The 23,529-nt window shown below is 43.2% G+C and overlaps 1 long non-coding RNA gene across 1 annotated transcript in view; it reads left to right on the top strand.

The window, feature by feature from the left end:
• The first annotated feature begins 5,418 nt into the window (after positions 1-5,418).
• The window catches only part of LOC138299584 (uncharacterized), a 223,687-nt gene continuing 205,576 nt past the window's right edge, over positions 5,419-23,529 (top strand). Inside the window, exon 1 of the long non-coding RNA XR_011204788.1 lies at positions 5,419-5,562. This is a non-coding gene — a long non-coding RNA (uncharacterized lncRNA). The remainder of the gene's footprint in view (positions 5,563-23,529) is intronic.

Below are 23,529 nucleotides of genomic sequence, written 5' to 3'. Positions count from 1 at the left end.
CCTTGTGTGGGCGGGTACCTCTGTGCCTACCGCAACAACATGTACAGCCGCCACACCCTCCACCAGCAGTACCCTCCCAGCAGACCCTCAGCGTGTTTCCCGTGCCCGCTTACCCAGGAGGGTGGGCATCTCCATCGCCCCAGGCACCTCAGGCCCTGCCCAAATCAGCCCTGCTGCCCTCAGTCAGGAGCCTATTGACCTCCTGAGATCCCTCCCTGTTGGGCCGTCAACCATTTTGAATGCCATCCAGGGTGTCGAGAGGCATTTGCAGCAAACAAATGCATACCTGGAGGGCATTCATTCTGGCGTGGCGGCCCAACAGAGAGCATTTCAGGCTCTGGCCTCAGCAGTGATGGCAGCCATTGTCCGTGTGTCCAGCCTCCCCCCTCCAACTTCCACTACCCAGACCCAATCCCCTCTACCTTAGCCTATCCCAAGCACACCATCAGACCAGCATGCACACACATCAACACACAAAAGTGGCTCAGGCAAATATAAGCACCACACATCCCACAGGTACCCACACAAGCACCATACCCATGCAGACACAACAACATCCACTGCCTCCAATGTGTCCCCCTCCTCCAAGTCCTGCACCTCCCTCCCTGTCTCATCTCCACTCACACCTGCATGCACTACATCCTCAGCCACTACCTCCATCACCAGCACGCCCATCACTACACACCGCTCACGTGCAATCACCACCCAACTACCATTCACACATCCCCTGTGTCCTCTCCCTGTGTGTCTGTGAGCCCTCCTCTCAAAGTACACAAACGCTGGCACACACCCACTCAACAGCCATCCACCTCACAACAGCCTCCAACTCATGCACCTTCACCCAAACTCAGCAGACGTACACCTCCTACAACCACTACCTCTTCCTCCACTCCCAAACCCCCTCCATCTTCCCGTCCCAGTGTGTCCCAAAAAAATACCTAGCTAACCTGGAGCTCTTCCCTACATCTCCCCCCCTTCTCCTTGGGCCAGGATGTCTAGATCCCAGCCCAGCACCTCAGCCACCAAATCTGCATCCGCTGTGGTCCCTCCTACTCCAGTACGGTCAAAGGGGGCACCCGTCAGAGCTGCCAGTGTGCCACCGATGGAAAAGAAGGACCACCCTATTCCACCACCTGCAAAGCTCAAAAAGGGACCGGCTTAAAGCAGGGGACAGTCACACCACCCACCCAGCAAGACCTCGCACAAATGCAGAGTGGACAGTGACAAGGTCCCTGCAACGGCTGTCAAGATGGGGGAGGGCCACAAGCCAAAGGGCACATCACCTCTGGGCACGATGTCCCCTGGGGAGGGGCTGGTGACCACAAAATCATCAGGGATGGCAGCCACATGTACCCCAGTCACCACTGCCGCTCCGACCGCCACCACCACCTGCACTACCACCTGCTCCACCACCTGCACCGCTGGCAGCATCTCCACCGCAGCCACCGCCGCCTGCACCACCATCAGCACCACCATGTGCACAGCTGATGCAACTCTGTCGAACATCAGCCCCATCCCCAGTGTGCAGCCGTCTGAGTCTGCAGGTGACGTCCTGGACCATGGACACGCTACTTGAGACACCTCCTCCAGCACTGACACGAAACAACAATTGGCAGCCTAAATCGCCGCAGGATGGAGGGTGAGTCTGCCTCCATGGAGTATCATGCTACCTGTCCCGGGTACATCGCGTGGCTGTGACACACAGGTGAGACAAAGTCAACATGCCACACCCCAGGAGCAGCATCACTGGGCACAAAACCCCCCCAAGAACCAGTGGAGAAAAGCATCCACTAACACAATCCTTGACAGGATGAAGCACTCTGGGCACAAAGCCCCCTCCAGAACCAGTGGAGAAAAACATCCACTAACCCAGTCCTTGCCAGAATGAAGCACTCTGGGCACAAAGCCCCGTTCAGAACCAGTGGAGAAAAGCATCCACTAACCAAGTCCTTGGCAGGGTGAAGCACTCTGGGCACAAAGCCCCCTCCAGAACCAGTGGAGAAAAGAATCCACTAACACAGTCCTTGGCATGATGAAGCTCTCTGGGCACAAAGCCCCCTCCAGAACCAGTGGAAGATGCCACCCACTTGAGAGACTGTGGCTTTGTACTCCCGAGGACCAAGCAGTGGACAGTGCACCCACTTGAGAGACTTGAGAAACTGTGGCTTTCCACTCCCCAGGACCAAGCAGTGGGCAAACCACCCACTTGAGAGACTTGAGAGACTGTGGCTTTGCACTCCCCAGGACCAGGCAGTGGGCATGGAGCCCCATCGAGGAGCAGTGGCGTCGTGCCATCATCTGGCTGAGGTGCCCCCCTCCCCTTCCCCCTGAAGTGCCTGTTTTTTTTTTACCTGATGCCCCTGCAGTGTTCTCTCCGTTTTGAGGCAGGTGTCATGTGTGGGCTTCACCCATGCTTTTTGGGACCACTGGTCCACGGACATTTCATGGGACAGTGTACGGACTTGTGTATACTGATTATTTACTGTTCTCTTGGGCTATCTGATTGTTCGAATATTACACTAGTTAAACTCATTTTGTTTGGTCCTTGTGTTCTTCCATGGGGTGACGGGGTGTATCTGTGATGGTATTGGATATGTGTGTGTTGCTGTGGGTGGGGTTGTTGCGTTTTGCGTGTGTGTGTCTCAGCGGTGTCGAGCGGTGAGTGGTTTCCCTTCCAAAGACTGTTTCCGCCGAGCTTTTGATGGCCTTGGTGCCGCCCCTCAAAAGTTGGCAGATTGGTGCCTTGTAATAGTGTGGGCGGTACCTTGTGTTCCACCTGTCTGTTGGCGGTTACCACCGTGGTGTTTGTTGCTACCGCCGTGGCGGTCGGAGTGTTAAAGTGGCTGCCTGTTTTGACCGCCGGCCTGTTAGCGGTATTACCGCTGCTTTATCACTGACCGCCAGGGTTGTAATGAGGGCCAATATCTTTGAATTTGAAGGTCAAGTATTTAAACAAATTAAGGGGGTCAGTATGGGAGCCGCTTGTGCTCCTAGTGTGGCCAATTTATATATGGGACTCTTTGAGAGGAAATTCATATATCATGAAATTGCCCCTTTCTTTGAAAATATCATGAACTGGAGATGGTATATTGATGACATCTTTTTTATATGGGAAGGAGAAGAAGAGCAACTTTTGGAGTATATAGAATGGCTGAATCTTTGTGACACCAATCTTAAATTTACTTCTCACTATAGCAATCACATGATAGAGTTTTTAGATATTTTGATCTTTGAAGAAAGGCAACACCTTCAATTGACCCTGTACACAAAACCAACAGCTAAGAATACGCTATTACATTTTAGTACCTATCACCCCATGAGCCAATGACAAAGTATCCCTTTTAGCCAATTTCTTAGAATCCGAAGAAACTGCAGCAATTTAATTGAATATGATAAGAACGCTGCTAAGGTGAAAGAAAACTTTCTCCAGGGAGGCTATCCCTATAGGGTGGAAATAGATGCCTATAAAAGGGCAAAATACTATAATCGTGACAACCTACTGGAAACCCAGCAAAAACAACAAAAAGAACAAAATAGGATGGTGTGTGTCATCAGGCACTCCAATATAAATAACAAGATACAAGGAATAATTAATACTAGTTGGAACATTCTGAATACCAGTGATGGTGATATTCCACTTTTGAGACCGATGTTTGCGTTTAAAAGAAACTCTAATCTCAGAGACAAATTGGTACAATCCCATGTCCAGTGTCAAAACACATTCATTCAAAAGAGTATCATAGGGACTAAACCGGTATAGGGTAACCACCAATGTGGTACTTGTCATGCTTGCGCTCAAGCCATAGTCTCCGATACATTAGAATACTACAATAAAACAATAAGTTTAAAAAACTTGACAAATTGCCTAAGCTGCAATGTCATCTATTGTATCCTATGTCCTTGTCATCTAGGATACATAGGAGAAACGGGATGTCAGTTTAGAGTGCATTTTAGTGAGCACAAGTCAGCAATTAGAAATGAACGTCTCCAAGTTACTCTGGTGCATCATTGTATGGAAAAACAACTTCACGAAAGGGAACTACAATGGACTATAGTAGAAAAAATCAACTCGGCACATGCTGAATAGGAGAAATATAGGAAGAAAAGGAAAGTCTTTTGGATTTACTTTTTTTGATACAGTGAATAAAGGACTTAATGAATGAATTCCATGGGAGAACACCTTCCTGTGAAGTGAGTGTAAGCTCCCTTAGGCATATGTCCTGCACGTCATGCGCCTTTTAATTTTCTCAAGGAACTTGCCACAGAGTCATTACAAACACTCATTTTAAGATGGGGCTGATCCCTCTTATGTTTTGAGACCTTGTTTATGGAAAAGGCTGTTATACATACATCGTAAACGTCTACTTTTTGATGGCGTTTAACGGTGTAAGTGATGACATTATGCCATTTGGGGCCAGATGTAGCAAAATGCAAAATTGCGACTTGCAATTTGCGAGTCCATCCGACTCGCAAATTGCAAGTCGCAATTTGTTATGCAGTACGGTGTCTCAGACACCGACTGCGACTCGCAATGGGGTCGCAATGACCCACCTCATCAATATTCATGAGGTGGGTCGCAAATTGCGGCCCCATTGCGAGTATAGGCACTCGCAAACATGGAGGCCTGCTGTAGTCAGCAGACCTCCGTGTTCGTGACTGCTTTAAATAAAGCAGTTTTTTTTTTTTAAGTGTAGCCCGTTTTCCTTAAAGGAAAACGAGCTGCACTTAAAAAAAAAAACGAAACCTTTAGTTTCGGTATTTTTTCAGGGCAGGGAGTGGTCCCTTGGACCACTCCCTGCCCTGAAAAAATATTTTTGGGTCCATTCACAAAGTGGTCCATGGGGACCCCTTCCAATTTGCGAGTGGGTTACCATCCACTTGAAGTGGATGGTAACTGCGAGTCCATTTGCGACCGCGTACGCGGTCGCAAATGGAATTGCATCCCACTGCGAGTCGCAAATAGGAAGGGAACACCCCTTCCTATTTGCGATTCGGAAATGCATTTTGCGAGTCGGAGCCGACTCGCAAAATGCATTTCTGAATAGCAAAGTGGCTTTTGCGCCTCGCAAACGGCGATTTTCGCCGTTTGCGAGGCGCAAACACTTTGCTACATCTGGCCCTTAATTCTGTTTCTTCTATAAGAATCCTCTTACAAGAATCCTTCTCTCTTAGCCCTCCGTTCCCGTCCCATATGGAGTATATAGAGGAGGTTGCTATATATGTATCATCATCATCCATTTCAAGATGGCGCCTATACGTTTTTTGCTCAGGAGTCAGTGTATGAAAAAGGCTGCCACCTATGTATTTCAAACATACATCTCAAGATGGCGCTCACAATTTCATTTCTCGCTACCTCCTTGAGCGATTCGTATCCTTCGTTTGTTTCCATCACCAAATCCATGTCACCCGGACCACAGCATGGTTTTCGTATCTTGAGGAATCATTAGTTTCCGTGCCAGTCGGGTTCGCGTTCTTCCAATGGATGGGACCTTTTGTCACTCCAAGGATTATTCTCGCTCAGGAGCTCGGTGAGCTCCCTATCTTGGAGCACATGAATACAAGGTAAAAAATGGTACAACGACACCCTGTTTTTATACTTATATGTATTAAATAGAGGAGATGCTTCTGTTGAGAGATGTCTCGCTCAGGGCATTATTTACTGGCATAAAATATAATTAGGACCTATATATCGATATAAATTGTTTGATTTTGTGTAGGTTCTATAGGTACCTGATTCGTAGGAAGAGTGACCTGGCTGGGTGGAGCCCATTGCCCCCAACGCTATCAGCCTTTTTTGATACACAGCTAGTTATCAGTATTTTTTCCATAATACTCTCTATACAGAGCACCTTGGGTCAATAAGAAAGAGAGCACCTTTGGTGTATTATGTTCGGTTCTTGAGGTATAGCTCTGGATGTGCCTATTTAAACGACATCTACTTCACAGACGTGCATATGGATCACAAAGGCAAGAGAAGATATTTCTTATTATTCTTTTTTGCATGCACACTATGGGTATAGGTATCACTATTTTTTATCAGCTTCTTTCTTTTCTTTCTTCGTGTTTTTTTTTTGTCTTTTTCATTTCCTCTTTCCTTTTGGGTTCTCAGTTTGTCCTCTTTCTTGCATTGTTTTTATTGGAGATCTCATAAACATAGATATATTCATCTTGTTTTTCACATTCCAGAACCATGCATGTAATAAATGGTTCCCTGGAATTATTGTGAATATATTAAAAGTTTGTGCCCTGAAGAAGGTGAGCGACCTGCCTCCGGTCACTGGTCATCGAAACATACGTCAGCACTATTACAAATGAATAGGACAGTTGTTGCGATCAACATGGACATTTTTCTGCAATCCACAATTAATTAATTTGTCTTAACATGAGGAGGGACCAAAGGACACATTTTATAAATAAAGAAGAACTAATGAATCTGAAATTTGAACTAATGAGAGAATACAATAGATATTGAGGACCCCTTCTGTTGGGCTTGTTTATATTGGTAGATTACAACATCATTTGAGAATGATCTTGTTGTGTTATTACTGGTGAGACCGAGTGGCCCTCTAGGCATTGTTATATTCTGTAGTCCTTTGGACTTAACTCTCGTTGGCCTAAATGCATCTAGTTGAGTCCTTACACCTTTTAATATGGTATGAGTGAAGGGAGTATGATTGTGATTTCTGTGTTTTAGTATTTGCTAGTGTTCCAGGGTGCACACTGTGGTTGTTCATCAGATTGCCATTTATTTATTTATTATTGTTTTTGTTCTGGTTTTAATTGAATTTGAGTATATTTATAATATTTTAAAAAATCCATTATTGTGTATGCTCATTTGATATATTCTCTCATGTTGTTTCATATTTCTGGTCTGCTTTCCTGAGATTTCCTATTTTGGACACCTGGGATTCCCTGTCCACCTCTCCTCATTCAACAATATTCATCCCATACTTCACAGATGTTAACCTACAACATGAAGATAAACTTGCTGCCTTGATTAGATGGCTACACATGTCAGGGGGTTGTTGACACAAGCAAATACTGTCCTCTGAAAGGGCCAGTGTTATAAATGGCATCTCTAGTTGGCAGAGGTATTCACCTCTGTCCAAATAGGGACCACAATCCTAGTCATGGTAAATCTGAAACAATCCAAATTATCCTGTGCCCACCCTCAGGCAGCTTGCCACTGGGCAGTCAGGCTTAACTTAGAAGGCAATGTGTAAAGTATTTGTGCAATAAACCATGTAATAACACAGTGAAAGACCCTCAAAAATACACCACACAGGTTTAGAAAAATGTAAGATATTTTTCTAATAAATTAAGGTCAAAACGATCAGGATTCAATAAGCACCAGTTGAAATACTACTTTTGCAATGTTGTCTCTTGTTTGCACAAAGTACCTGGTTTGCGACAAAATTACCAAACCTGTTAAGGCATTCTGCAGCACACATTGAAGAAGCAAAATGCCATGGAATTATTGTTTGCGTGCAAGAAGGTGTTGCTTCCTGCACATAAACAATTATTCAAAATTACACTTTGGTACTTCTTTGTGTGCTGCATTTTGCAGCACACAGAGAAGTGCCAAATCATCATTATAGATTGTTTATGAGCAGGAAGCAACACCTTCCTGCACATAAACAATCTATCCCCTCAGCATAGGCAGCCTTTCACTGTGGAGTGAGGATACCTGCATTGGCGCAAGGCAGCTTAATTCAGCGCCAGCACAGGGGAAATAAAGGGGTGCACCGCATTCTTCAAAATACGGCACACCCCTGTGTTTCAAAAGTGGTACAGTGTGGCGCTGCTATGCGCTGTGCCACTTTAGCATAAATCTGGGCCATAGTAGTTAAGGAATTATGGCTGGACATCGGGTTAAAGGTATAAGGTTAAGAGTTAAAGGTAACATGTCTAGGGTATGGGTAAGAGTGAGGGCCTGCCTGGGGCTTTTGGATATTAGTTTTATGTGTTAGGGGCACAGCTATGAGGAACAGGATCAGCATTTACAGTTATATGGTTATGGCTGGAAGGTTTAAAGATTAACTCGGGATAAGAGGTCAGGTAAATGAGTATAACATTAGTGGCATGGGGTTCATGTTTAGGGTACAGAGTTAAGGATTTGAGCTATAGGTCTGAGTGTATATGACATCAGTGACACATGTTTTTGGCTAAGGCCATGTGGTGAAGTGTATGGAGATTTAGTTATACCATTTTGATTCAAATCAATGTGTTGAGCATTAAGGGCTATAAGGGTTTATGGTTAATTGTTAAGGAGCAAGGGTAAACTGTTAAGTACTCTGATTGTGTTATTTTAGTGTTGGCATTCTAAATGTCCTTTCGGTGTTTATCCCATTGTTACACTTGCTTTACTCTCCGTTCAAAATTAAACAGGTTGAAGAGTTGTTTTCCACTGTAATAATGGACACACTACTGTGATGCAATCCGTGTTAAAAATAAATTTATGCTATTTCTGTAAAAAAAATTAAGTAAAATGGGATAGTAACACTGAAGGCCTCATTTTCAAGAATTTGATGCATCACCATCGATGCGTCAGATTTCTTGTGATTCCTGCACGTCCCCTAACAACACCATGTATGAACTGTATTTACTATACAGAGCTCCACGGTGCATCTTTTCACAGATGGTTCACAAATTCTGATGCATCTGTTAGTGCTAAGCACACGCTTTGCTGGAGTACCGCTGTTAAAGTGACTCAACTCCAGCAATGCAAGGAGTCTCCCATTGGAAAAAGCCCCATGCAAATGTTATGCTTGCTCCTAGCAGGCAGTAGAATTTTGATGTAGTGAAGTTGCAGAATGATGCAGTGAAATGTTGTAAATTTCACTGCATCAGTTCCGTGTGGCTTTTCTAGTGGAAGGTATAATGTGATGCAGGGCTTTACAAACTGATGCATTGGGCCCAATGCATCAATTGTAAATATGGAGCAGTGTAGTGCGCTGCTAGTGCAACTGCTGCATCAAAAAAAATGATGCAGCAGTGGTGCAAAGAACTTGTAAATGAGGCCCTTGATTCATTGTCTTCTGTACACCATATGTGAACAGTGTTTTTCCACTTTTACATTGTTTGTACCCTATCAACTTTGGACAGCACTGCCATCTGTAGTTTTATTCAGCTTATCATCCCTCTCAAAATCCATAGGAGAGACTAACTGCTTATTCGTGATAGTCCTCTTGAACATTCTTTAACCATTACATTCTCTTCATTCAAGTTGTACAAAGCCTTTTCCTTAGTCTCTCTTATTCCACTTCTAGAGGGGCCACTTGCTCAGCTTGTCTACTTTGGGTCACCTACAAGGGGATGTATGATGGAACCACACAAGCCTTAAGAACACATGCCTTTACAATGAAGCCGGAACAACAAATGCGTATTTACAACAAAAGTCTTTTCAGTGACTTTTTTTTTTACCACGCATGCCTTAACCAACAAAATGTAAGTATCTTACAGGTAAGTATAAACCTTTTTTGAATATAAATATATGTATAATGGGCTTATAAATACCTGTAAAATACTTAGGGACAGATTTATGTAAAGTGGCGCCACTTTCCTTGCGCCCTTTAGCGAACCCTACCGCCACCATGTGTGCGCCGTATTTAAAACATGGCGCACCATGGCGCAGAGTAGGGGGAAATAGCGTCATTTTTTTACACTATTGATAGACTGCATGATTAGCGCTAACATTTTGGCACTACTCCTGCAGAATACATAGGGGCCCAATAAAAATAATGATATGCCCCCTTTTAATGCCTGATCCGAGCAAAGTCCCCAAAAAACACCCTCCTTGCATACATCATGTCTGGCACAAGCATGATGTGGCGCAAGGGTGTACAAAGTGGCATGCATTGTGCCATTTTGTAAGTATGGCGTGGCAAAAAATGCCACTTTGGTATCGTCTTAGCAGAAAATAAATGACACTATGGCAGTGCTACGGTGGCACTAGGGGCTCTTAAGATTTTGGTGGTAAAGGCATATGTCTGGTAAAACTATTATGGTTCTCTATTGACCCTATACATAGACACACACACATATCCACACCCCAAAAAATCCCTTTCCACTTTTCACCCAAAAACCCATACCCACCCTAAACCCTAGAATTCCCTTACCACCCAAACACACACCCACCCTAACCCTTCAAAATTCACTTTCCACCCAAAAGCCCACACCCATCCTAAACCCTAAAAATACAATTCCCACCCAAAAACACATATCCCCCTTAACCCTAAAAAATACCCTTGCCACCCAAAAAACCCACAGCCACTCCGAGTCCTATAAATTTCCTTCCCACCCATACCCACGCTAAACCCTAAAAATACCCTTGCCCTAATCTATCTATCTATCTATCTATCTATCTATCTATCTATCTATCTATCTATCTATCTATCTATCTATCTATCTATCTATCTATCTATCTATCTATCTATCTATCTATCTATCTATCTATCTGTCTATCTATCTATCTATATATCTGTCTATCTATCTACAGATGTAATTCATGTAAAAAAACAAAGATGTTATAGTTAGGCTCATATTTTAAACGTGCAATACCAGAGAAATTCACCTGTTAGAGTTATCTCAAGTAACTATAACCCATGCCCTCAGGAAACTATAACTCACACCCCTGCCACATTTTGGGCACCAGTGTCTCCCCTGTTTTAATGTCATACAGAAACAGGCATGGCCAGACAGTGCCAATGAACACATGCCCAGTGTTAGAAATGGAGTTACTGGTTGGTTAGGGTGTGTACCTCAGCCAGGCAGAACCCACCATTCTAGTCAGGGTGAGGGAGTGACACACCCACGATAACTACTGCTCAGCCACGTGGTAGCTTGGCACAAGCAGTCAGGCTTATCTTAGAGGACACGTGTAAAGCAACACACGCAGCACACATGACACAATAAATACACCACAAAGGAAACACAGCAACAAGTTATATAAAAATAAACTGTATTGCATAAAACATCATTAGACAAAACACATAGGTATCAGTAATACCTTGCTACTCAAGCGGTTGTCAGAACATTACACAGGTTACTAGTACTGTGCAAAAATAAGCAGTAGTCAGGTAAACATATAGGTTACTGGTATTCTGCAACACAAGCAGTATTCAGATTGTCATTATCACCAAAAATGCACAAGTAAGAATCATCATATTATCAGGAGTGCCTAGACGTCCACATGAATGCACATAAAATTAAACGTTCCCAGGAGAGCCCATAAAAAGGAAATATCTTCCTATGGCACCTGTCATAGAACTGTACTCTCCCTGACACAGATCACCATTGTTACCAACAACGCGCAGGGTGTAATAAACCCATCAAAGAAACAAAGTGCACGTCATAAATATTTCCCTCTCCATTTACATGTCATCATAAACCCTCCCTCTCAACACCTGTGCGGCAGCCCCTGAAATACTCCTTAGTACAAATCACGGAAGGCATAACAAATTATTGCAGGTCAGGATGCACAGCCCACAAGAAGTAAGAGGGCATACATCAGGTCAGGAAAATATAAGACGTTTAGTGCTTCTCTCAGCACATTTCCTCTAGAGATTACAATGAGTTTAGTGCTTCGATTAGAGATTATACGGTTTGTCAAATAATGCACACACCCACCACAGGAACCCCAGCGCTCTTATCTCCCTATATAAGGTAAGCCTCCGGTCATGCTCACCACCACTGAGAGGCCACGAATGGTGTGTCCGGTGAGGTTGGGGGAAGGCTGCCCGCTCACTCTGCGGTGAAGGTGGTCTGGTGAAGTACGTCCTCTGGGGCCGGAGAGATCGGCAGGCTTTGCAGGGGCTGCCTGTTCTCCAGCTCATTGGTTCTTGTTATGGAGACCGCATGCAAGTCTCCCGATGTGCCTCGTGAGGAAAGTTTGCTTGATGTGGTGAATACTCCGGAGCCGGAGGCAACGTCCCCGTGTAGACGGGACATGCACTCAGAACTCCTGTGCCGGTGGGATCAGGTCACTGGGGTTTCCTTTTTTTCTCTTACGCAGGTCCTCCATTGCACTCTCCTTGTATGAGCGACTGGTCAAGAGTGGGTCACAGTGGCCGCCCAGTTACTGAGGGTGTGCCAGAGTTGGAGGCGCTTTGCCTCAAATAAATACAGGAGTCCTACCGGCCATTCTCTCTCTCCCGTGGCCGGGAAGGGTGGTCACAGCTACCACTCGTTCCTGAGAGCGTGCAGGAGTTGGAGGCGCTTCGCCTCAAACAAATACAGCTGGGATCTACAGAGATAAGACAGCGCTCCTAAGGTGTGAGGATAAAACACTAAAACGCTCTCCATGAACTAATTCAGAAGAATTCCTCTTTTGCTAGTCTGAAGTATAGCGCTCCACAGGCACTTTAGTTCCAGGACCATGGAACCAGGCAGCAGGCCCTGGGAGAGCACTGGGGCGAACAAGATCCCAAGCAGCAGGCCAGCACATCAAGGTCCTCTGGGCGAAGTGGCAGTCCTTCTTATGCCCTAAGAGGTCACAGGCCAGCACCTCAACAGGTCAGATCTGGTGGCAGTTGCTTGTAACAGCATAACAGTCTTCCTGGCAGGCCCACTCTGTGTCTCCTCTGTGGGGCAACACTCCACTGTACTTACTAACTGGTTCCAGGAGTGTCCCCTCTCTCCTCCAGCACTGGCCCAAGAAATCAGTGGGAAGTAAATGAGGCCATTATGTGAGACCAGGGCACAGCCTTTACAAATGCAGGTGTGCCTCTCCACTCTCCAAGCCCAGGAAGACCATTCAATATGCAGATGCACTATTGTGACACCTCCACCCTCCCTGTGTACAGACTGACCGAAAGGTATGCACAAAGCCTAGCTGTTACTCTGCCCCAGATGTGGATTGGAGTCAAGCTACAAAACACCAGAGTCATAAGCGCAGAGAAAAGCTCACTTTCTAGAAGTAGCATTTCTGTAATAGTAATATTTATCACCTTACACCAGTAAGCAGAATTTCTCACTACAATCACAACCACACCAAATATGCTTGCTGCACCTCTCATAGATTAGACAATACCACATACATATGTTAGGGAATTTTCAATGCAATCCTATGAGAAAGGTAGCAGTCAAAGTAGTGAGAAACTAGATAAAAAACTGTAAACTTCACACTTGTATAGCACATTACTCACCCGTTAGGGTCTCAAGGTGATGTACGCATACTGCTGCGGAACCCCTCCTGGCTTTTCCCTGTGAGGCACCCACTCCTGGACAGCCCCAGGGCGAAGCCAGACATCTAAGCGCTATTGTGGAGTTTAAGTAAGCTATTGCCCAGAGTTACAGAGTGGGACCCATTAATTAGATTAGGCACCACAGCAAGAATTATCTGGTCCAAGGGAATTGAGCCCAAAACCTGCTGAAGGGGGAATTGAACCTTGGTCCCAGGCCAGATCTTTGCATCAGAGGTCTGCCGCTCTAACCATTGTGCCACACTTCTCTACAGAAGCTAGGCTGTTTGTCTCTACCAGGACATGTAGTTCATAAAAACATATGTACTACCTTTTACCTACACAGCACCCTGCCATTAGGGTTAGCTAGAGCCTACCTTAGGGGTGACATATGTAGTAAAAGGGGAGTTCCAGGCATGGCAAGTAAATTTAGATGCCAGGTCCCCATGGCAGTAAACTAAGCAAGCAGACTCTGCGGTAGCAGGCCTGAGACAGGTTTGAAAGGCTACTTCGGTGGGTGGCGCAAGCTGTGCTGCAGGCCCACTAGTAGCATTTACTTTACAGGTCCTGGTATAGGGATACCACTGTACAAGGGACCTACAGGTAAATTACACGTGCCAATCAGGTGTGGGTCAATCATATCAAGTTTAGAAGAGCACATGCACTTTAGCACTGATCAGCAGTGGTAAAGTACCCAGAGTCCTAACGTCAAAAAAACAGAGGGAGAAGGCAAAATGTTTAGGGATGACCCTGTGAACCGAGCAAGGTTCAACATCCAGCATGACACTCTTATGTGTTAGATCCCTTGGTGAACTGCGACTTGTGCCCAGGGAAAATATACTCTTGTAATTTCCAGAAGAACAACTATATTTTAACTAATAGGACTGTGACCCTATCCACTCCAGGTGGGATTCACAACAATAAAAAATACAATGCACAAAGTGCAGAGTTGTATGACTCCACACTCCCTACACTTAAGTTTTCGAATTCCCCGCTCCAGGGAATCGAAAAACTCCTCACATAGTGTCTGTTTCACACAGATAAACTAACACTTTTGTGTACATTTGCTCTTTTGTGATATTCACATCTACAAATTAATAGTAACTTTATAACTGTGGAAACTCCACAGTCCGGTTGCAGAACTTCGCACATAAAAGACAGGGCTGTCCTTTCTTTTTATGTTAAGAGTTCTCCGCCCTGACTGCGGAGTCCCTGCATTTATAATGTTACTATCAAATAGTAGTTTGTGGATACCGAAAAAGACTACACTCACAGAAAAGGATGTTTACCTTTGTATATCAGGCCCTATGTGAGGAGTTTTAGGACTCCCCACTCTCTTCTCCTTTCTATTCCCTGCACGATATCCTGCCATTTATATTTTACACGTCCTAACTTTCCTCTATGGGCTAACTTCTCTTTGTTGGGCATAATCGGAATGCGAGTATCGTCGTCATTTTACAATTAATTGCATGTGTTATTTTTGTGTTAATTCTTACTAAGGCACAGCTGTGAGGACTAATGACAATGATGTGTTACTATGTTTTGCAAAACTCAGACAAAAAAGGATGAATTCTTTAACTGTTCATGCTCTGCTTGTGTTATTGCGGTTATTACAAAATTATTCAGTTTCAAAAATGTTGAGGAGTGATTTATTGTCATACTATCCATTTTGCATGTGACGCAAATCATTTTCTAGTATTTATGTCACTTTCTCTAGCTCATATTACAATGAATTACATTATATAAGTATAACTCATTGGTAATGGTTTGTGTCCTGCATACATTACAGAATCAAGCGGGGTAAGATGACGAGGCAAATACATCCCTACAGTACAATAGCCACTGCATTTGTTTCTCTAGAGGAAAAGCCTTAAGTTACAGATTTAATAACAATTTGCGCAGTGTTTGTGCCACAAAGTATCGCAAACCAACATAATAATTTGATTTGGGATTTACTTTCCAGAGCTAAACTTTAAGTTGCACTGGAAAGTTGCCATAAAGAAACACAAAGTAGTGTTAGCACTGCTTTGTTCTGCTTTGCAGAATGGAGGGGTCTTATGGGTTGTACATGTTCATTTCCATCCAATCACCTATAAGTTTTGGTGGACAGGCCAACCTACTGAAAATGGTAGACAATGTTTTTGCCCAAAAAATAACAACTTGTCTAACTTTTCCTTCATTTCTTGCGTGCTGTGCTGTACAGCACACATCCAATGTGGAAACGTTTTAAACTATGTTTACGCTGGACATAATGTTTCCAGAAGTATTCATTAGCTCACCTGTGAAACTCAGCTACTACAGACAGTAGATGATGTGATATGTGTAACCGAGTAATCAATCACAACATACAGCCTGATATATTTCTTGGCAGAGGTAAGTCTGTCAGGGTGACAGAGTACATTTATCCAAGCTTTTGAAGCCAAACCCAGAATGATCACCACCAAGGACAGTCTATGCCAATCCCACACAGGGCAGTTGTGGCTACACACAAGCTGATCACAGGTTGAGCAGGCATGCCACACACCAACTCCTCATCTGGCAGTTGTGGCCATGTACGGGAAAATCTGACACACAATCACAGACCCAACTACACCTTGGAAATTGCAAAACAGGATTACAGTTCCAACCAGAAACCAGCATGAAGAGAATACTCTGCCTTGCTTCTCTCAGACAAGCACTCTGCATGCAGGTTTATCAGATACATTCCCCCTCTCAATAGGCAGGTTTCTAGGCACCTTAAGACAGGTAATCAGCTCTTCCAGCTAGGGAAACATCACTTACATTGCGGTGAATGCAATGAAATGCATTTATCACAATACATTTACAACGCATATGCGTTTACCACACATGGCTTTTACCACGCATGCCTTTACCACAAGTATACCTTTATCATGCATGCCTTTACAACGAATTTCATTGTAAAGGCATGAATGGTAAAGGTGTATGTGTGGTAAAGGTTTTAAAGGTAAGTACAGGTAAGTATTAAATGGGTTGAATGATATATATATATATATATATATATATATATATATATATATATATATATATACACATTAAAATTTATACATATATATAAATGTATTTCTGCTACTACATTTAAGAGCAGAAAAAGACGTTGCACCCAACGTGTTGGCTTCTTAAAACAAAAAAGGCTTTATTACAACATAAACTCAGCAAGCATTTCTTGATGGCAACGCGTTTCAACAATTACGTGTCTTCATCACAGCCAAATTGAAAAAACAGTGCCCATTTCCTCTTGGCTTCTTATACTGCCCATGCATAAACATAGAAAAAATACTTTCATCACTAAATAACAATTCTTGGTTCCACAATATACTTTTTGATATCCTGCTCCCAAATTTCACATTATTTCATTCACTATTATATTTCATCATGTTGACTACTGTTAAACAAAAACAGAAAGAAAGACAAAAGGAAGGGAAAAAAACAATTAATATATATAACCTCTGACAAGTATTCAATTCACATTACATAATCTCAAAATAACCAGATGGTCAAAAAACCTTCCCAGTCCTATCACGCCTGTAATGATAATTAACCCCTAGGGTGCCGTGGACGAGGTGATCTCATACAAGGCAACGGTTCCCGGGTGCCTTGGTCGAGATCACCTCGTCCTACACCCGGGAACTGGGGGGAGCGCTAGCGCTCCCCCCCCATGTTCTCCCCACCCACCCCCCCAAGGCAGGGAAGGAAGGGGAAGCCCTTCCCCTTCCACCCCGACCCCCTCACCCCCCCCTGTGATGTCAGCACGCATCGCACACTGACAATCACAGAGGGCCTCCTCCCATCGTGCTGGAAGCTCAGCTTCCAGTGCGATCGAAAGAGAAATTCAAAGCATTTCTGTTTCGATCACGTGGGTGAGGTCCAGAGAGGCTTCAAAGGGAAGGAGAGGAATTTCCTTCCCTTTGAAGTCTCTCTGAGCGTTTGCAAAGCAATCCGGCTTTTGAAACGCCCACTAGACACCAGGGATTTTCTTTCTTTTTGAAACTGGCATAAGGGAGCGACCCCTTGGGCAAGGGTCGCTCCCAGGGGGGCATTTTTTTGGAAGGCCTTTTCTGCCCCCCTGGGGGCAGAAACCTCTAGGCTCCAGGGATCTTTTTTTTTGTTGTTTTGTTTTGTTTTATTGGAGGTGGGGAGAGACCCATTAGGCAAGGGTCGCTCCCCTAAGGGGCAAATCATATTTAGGCCATTTCTGCCCCCCTTGGGGGCAGATTGGCCTATTTTTATGAGGCCAGTCTGCCCCCAAGGGGGGCAGAAACCTCTAGGCGTCAGGGCAATTTTTTTGTGTGTGTTTTTTTAGAGATGGGGAGCAACCCATTAGGCAAGGGTCAGTCCCCTGGAGGGACAAATTGTATTTAGACCATTTCTGCCCCCCTTGGGGGCAGATCGGCCGATTTTAGGTCAATCTGCCCCCAAGGGGGCAGAAACCACTGGGCACCGGGGATTTATTTTAGGCCATTTCTGCCCACCCGGGGCCAGCTGAGCTAGAGGCCAAAATCCACAGGTAGGCACTTTGCAAAAAACACCTCTGTTTTCTGTAAAAAAATGTGATGTGTCCACATTGTGTTTTGGGCCATTTCCTTTCGTGGGCGCTAGGCCTACCCACACAAGTGAGGTACCATTTATATCGGGAGACTTGGGGAATATAGAATAGCAAAACAAGTGTTATTGCCCCTTGTCTTTCTCTACATTTTGTCCTTCCAAATATAAGAGAGTGTGTAAAAAACATGTCTATTTGAGAAATGCCCTGTAATTCACATGCTAGTATGGTCACCCGGGAATTCAGAGATGTGCAAATAACCACTGCTCCTCAACACCTTATCTTGTGCCCATTTTGGAAATACAAAGGTTTTCTTGATAGCTATTTTTCACTCTTTATATTTCAGCAAATGAATTGCTGTATACCCCGTATAGAATGAAAACGCACTGCAGGGTGCAGCTCATTTATTGGCTCTGGGTACCTAGGGTTCATGATGAACCTACAATCCCTATATATCCCAGCAACCAGAAGAGTCCAGCAGACATAACAGTATATTGCTTTCAAAAATCTGACATTGCAGGTAAAAGTTGCAGAGTAAAACATAGAGAAAAATTGCTGTTTTTTTACCTCAATTTCAATATTTTTCTTTTTCAGTTGTTATTTTCTGTAGGAGACCCTTGTAGGATCTACACAAATTACCCCTTGCTGAATTCAGAATTTTGTCTACTTTTCAGAAATTTTTAGGTTTCTGGGCTATAGGATTGGTTTCACACCCATTTCTGTCACTGACTGGAAGGAGGCTGAAAGCACAACAAATCGTAAAAATGGGGTATTTTTATGATCTAGGAGGGGACGCAACAAGACTTGGAGGAATTTCTAGATCATATTTCTGCTAATAATTTGAATTTGAGATTTACCAGGAAGATGCATCCAACAAAAATTGAATTTTTGGATTTATTGTTGGAAGTGCAGGATAATACACTACAGACGAGGTTATACCGTAAGGATACAGCTGGCAATAGTATCCTGCATGCGAGCAGTCATCACCCTACTAATCTGAAGTAGACTATCCCATATTGTGAGGTACTTAGGGCAAGAAGAATTTGTAGTACCTTAGAGTCCTATAAGGATGAGGAGAGTAGGATGATAAAAAGATTGCAAGCTAGGAGTTACCCAGATCGGGTGTTACGTGTAGCCAGTGAGAAGGTAACTAAAATCAAGAGGGAAACCTTGTTGATGAAAACTTATAAACAGGAGAAGATAATCCCAGAGACGAGAATGCTAACTACTTATAATAATGCAAGTCCGGCAATCAGGAAAGCAATAATGAAGCATTGTTATCTAATTAAAAATGATCCTGTCATGGGGAAGGTGCTGGCTTCTCATCCACAGTTTACATATCGCAAGGCGAAATCCTTGTGTGATATTTTGGTCCACAATTATTTGAACACACAGACTCATTCACCAATTGGCTGGTTTGGTCAACCAAAGGGTTTTTTATAAAAGTGGCAGATGCAAAGCATGTAGTAACAGTAAGAATGTTAAGGTGTATAAAACGGCCTTTGGTGAAACTAGGAAGATTAATAAAGCTATTTCCTGTGTGTCAGATTGTTGTATATATGTTTTACAATGCCCCTGTGGGTTGCAATATGTTGGCAGTACAATTGGTCACTTGAAAAAGAGGATCTTGGAACATTACAGAGCTATTAAAAATGATGATATTTCATATCCGGTTGCTAGACACTGGTCAAAAATGCATAACCGTGATCCTAACAGTTTAGAATTTTTTGGTATTGATAAAATTGAGAGAAATATTTGTGGAGGAGACAGGGAAAGGCATTTGAGGATAAGGGAATCAGAATACATTATACTCCTAGGGACCAAGACACCGGGGGGATTAAACGATGATGAGGAGCTTCATGTTCATGGTGGATTAATGTAATAAAGTAATGGGGCACATTAGGTGGAATGGTGATTGTTTAATGTTTTTCCTTATTAGGTGTTTCCTACAGATTTCTGGTGTATAGGAATTTTCTAGATGGATGTGAAAAGATTTCTGACATTTATTTTTATGTTTATGGTTTCATGAATGATTAATTATCATTACAGGCATGATAGGACTGGGAAGGTTTTTTGACCATCTGGTTATTTTGAGATTATGTAATGTGAATTGAACACTTGTCAGAGGTTATATATATTAATTGTTTTTCTTCCTTCCTTTTGTCTTTCTTTCTGTTTTTGTTTAAGAGCAGTTATCATGATGAAATATAATAGTGAATGAAATAATGTGAAATTTGGGAGCAGGGTATCAAAAAGTATATTGTGGAACCAAGAATTGTTATGTAGTGATGAAAGTATTTTTTCTATGTTTATGCATGGGCAGTATTAGAAGCCAAGAGGAAATGGGCACTGTTATTTCAATTTGGCTGTGATGAAGACACGTTAGTGTCGAAACGCATTGCCATCAAGAAATGCTTGCTGAGTTTAGCCATCAAGAAATGCTTGCTGAGTTTATGTTGTAATAAAGCCTTTTTTGCTTTAAGAAGCTGACACGTTGGGTGCGACGTCTTTTTCCGCTCTTTAATGTAGTAGCAGAAATAAATGAATTTAAATAAACGGTTGCCACGACTATTGCCTGCACCAACCTCGATTGGTGGAAGTAGCTGGTTTTTTTTGTGGGACTATTTTATATATATATATATATATATATATACATATATATATATATATATGGGCATTTTTAAATTTTAGGGTGGGCATGGGTGTCATTTTTAGGTTTTAGGGTGGGTATGAGGTTTGGGGTGGTAAGGTTTTTTTTAGGTTTTTCGGTGGGCATGGCTTTTGGGGTGGTAAGGGTATTTTTAAGTTTTAGGGTGAGTATGGAGTTTGGTGTGGTAAGGGGTATTTATTTTTTAGGGTGGGTATGGGGTTTGGGGTGGTAAGGGGTGTTTAGGTTTTAGGGTGGGTACCGGTCTTGGGGTAGTAAGAGGTGTTTAGTTTTCAGGGAGGGTATTGGTTTTGGGGTGGTAAGGGCATTTTTAGGTTTGAGGATGTGCATGGGCTTTGGGGTGGTAAGGTTATTTTTAGGTTTTAGCGTGGGTCTGGGTTTTGGGGTGGTAAGGGCATTTTTAGGTTTTAGGGTGGGCATGGTTTTGGGGTGGTAAGGGGAGTTTAGTTTTTAGGGTGGGTATGGGGTTTGGGGTGGTAAGGGGTGTTTAGGTTTTAGGATGGTTATGGATGTTGGGGTAGTAAGGTGTGTTTAGTTTTTAGGGAGGGTATTGGTTTTGGGGTGGTAAGGGCATTTTTAGATTTGAGGGTGTGCATGGGCTTTGGGGTGGTAAGGTCATTTTTAGGTTTTAGGGTGGGTCTGGGTTTTGGGGTGGTAAGGGGTGTTTAGTTTTTAGGGTGGGTATGGGGTTTGGGGTGGTAAGGGGTGTTTAGGTTTATGGGTGGGTATGGGTCCTGGGGTGGTATTATATATTTATATTTATATATATATATATATATATATATATATATATATATATATATATATATATATATATATATATATATATATATATAATGTATGTTATACTTACCTTTAGTTTTTACCATGCATATGCCTTTACCAGCTATGCCTTTACTACGAATTTTGGGGTGGGTAAGGGTTTTGGGGTGGTAAGGGCATTTTTAGGTTTTAGGGGGGTTTGGGTTTTGGGGTGGTAAGGGCATTTGTAGGCTTTAGGTTGGGTATGGGTTGTGGAGTGATAAGGGCTTTTTTAGGTTTTAAGCTGGTCATGGCTTTTGGGTGCTAAGGGTATTTTTAGGTTTTAGGGTGGGTATAGGGTGTTTAGGTTTTAAGATGGTTATGGGTTTTGGGGTGGTAAGGGTGTGTTTCATTTTTAGCGTGAGTATGGGTTTTGGGGTAGTAAAGGCAGTTTTAGGTTTTAGAGTGGTAAGTGTTTTGGGGTGGTGAGGGCATTTTTAGGTTTTAGAGCGGGTATTGTTTTTGGGGTGATAAGGGCATTTTTAGGTTTTAGGGTGGGTTTGGTTTTGGGGTGGTAAGGGCATTTTTAGGTATTAGGGTGGGTATGGGTTTGGAGTGGTAAGGGTATTTTTTGGTTTAGGGTGGGTATGGGTTTTGGGGTGGTAAGGTCATTTTTAGGGTTTATGGTGGATTTGGGTTTTGGGGTGGTAAGGGCATTTTTAGGTTTCAGGGTGGGTATGGGTTTTGGAGTGGTAAGGTTTTTTTTTAGGTTTTTCAGTGGGCATGGCTTTTGGGGTGGTAAGGGTATTTTTAAGTTTTAGGGTGAGTATGGGTTTTGGTGTGGTAAGGGGTGTTTAGGTTTTAGGGTGGGTATGGGTTTTGGGGTGGTCAGGGCATTTTTAGGTTTTAGGGTGGGTATGGTTTTGGGGTGGTAAGCGGTGTTTAGTTCTTAGGGTAGGTATGGGGTTTGGGATGGTAAGGGATGTTTAGGTTTTAGGGTGGGTATGGGTCTTGGGGTGGTAAGGTAATTTTTAGGGTTTGGGGTAGGTAAGGGTTTTATATATATATATATAATGTATGTGATACTTACCTCTAGTGTTTACCATGCATATGCCTTTACCAACAATACCTTTACCACAAAAGGTTTGAGGTAAAGACATTCATGGTAAAAGCATATGCATTGTAAAAACATTTTGTGGTAAGTGCATGCGTGTTAATGACCATGCATTGTACTTACAACGTTGTAAAGGCATGCATTGTACGTGCATGCGTTGTTCCATCATACATCCTTGCAGCAAGAGTTACAGACTCACATGTTTTTCCTTCACCTATGGAGGACTAGTGGCAAGGCAGACAAGCATTTATTTCACAGCAGTCCTCTGTGTACACTGTGGAGCACTCAATTTCTTAGCCGTATAGGACTTAGGTTGAACTGGAACAACAAGTAGAGTAGTGAGGTTGCACTTTTATGCACCAAAATCAGACAGGAGCTGAGCTTCTGCTGTGTGCAACTGCAGAACCGGCCTTAAGTGGTTTACCTTTCAATTGTCCATTCCAGGCTGATTTCCAGACACAGCTTTTGTCTATAGTGATGCTTCTCACAGCAGGGTAGTCTAAAACCTGGAGCACCCACAACAGAGGCACCAAGAGGTGTGAGGTTTCTGCACCTGGCTGTCATCCACCAAACTAAAGCAATAATCAGGGAAAGACAAGAAGGCAGATCTCAACTAAATGCTTCCTCATATTGCACAGCAGAGTCTAAAGTCCCACCCACTGCTCTCTCTAAGACAGACACCTGCTCTGCAGACCATCTTCATTATAGATGCTGTGCACACATGTATTTGCAGTACATACATTCTTCAGACAGGAGATGAAAGATAACTACTTTGTTGCAACAATCTGTTTTTACTTTTGCAAGTTGGTAAACATTTTGCAAGCAGGCCAGCTTTCCTTTTCTTTATGCTGTAAAATGTATTCAAGGGCTTAAAAGTGAAAGCAGCATGGATAGTTTCAAAAAGCTTGCAAGTTAAAATCTCTATAAAATATTTAAAGCATATGAATATTGCACTACTGTAACTGTCTTTCATTTCCTCAAGTAACCCAACAAATACTTTACACTTTGCCTTCTACGTTAAGCCTGACTGCTCAGTGCCAAGCTAACAGAGGGTGGGCACAGGATAATTTGATTTGTGTGTGACTTACACTGACTAGAGTGAGGGTACTTGCTTGGACAGGGGTTAACCTGACTGCCAACCAAAGACCCAATTTCTAACATTGGTGATCAGCGATGAGGATAGGACTTGAATTTGTGCAATAACGTACAATAGCTAAGTATTTCACTACCTACCCACAGTTGAAGGTCAACTTGATTTTTCATC

The sequence above is a fragment of the Pleurodeles waltl genome, chromosome 1_2 (assembly GCF_031143425.1).
Source record: "Pleurodeles waltl isolate 20211129_DDA chromosome 1_2, aPleWal1.hap1.20221129, whole genome shotgun sequence".
Classification (NCBI taxonomy): Eukaryota; Metazoa; Chordata; class Amphibia; order Caudata; family Salamandridae; genus Pleurodeles; species Pleurodeles waltl.
This window is presented reverse-complemented; position numbering and strand designations above follow the sequence as displayed.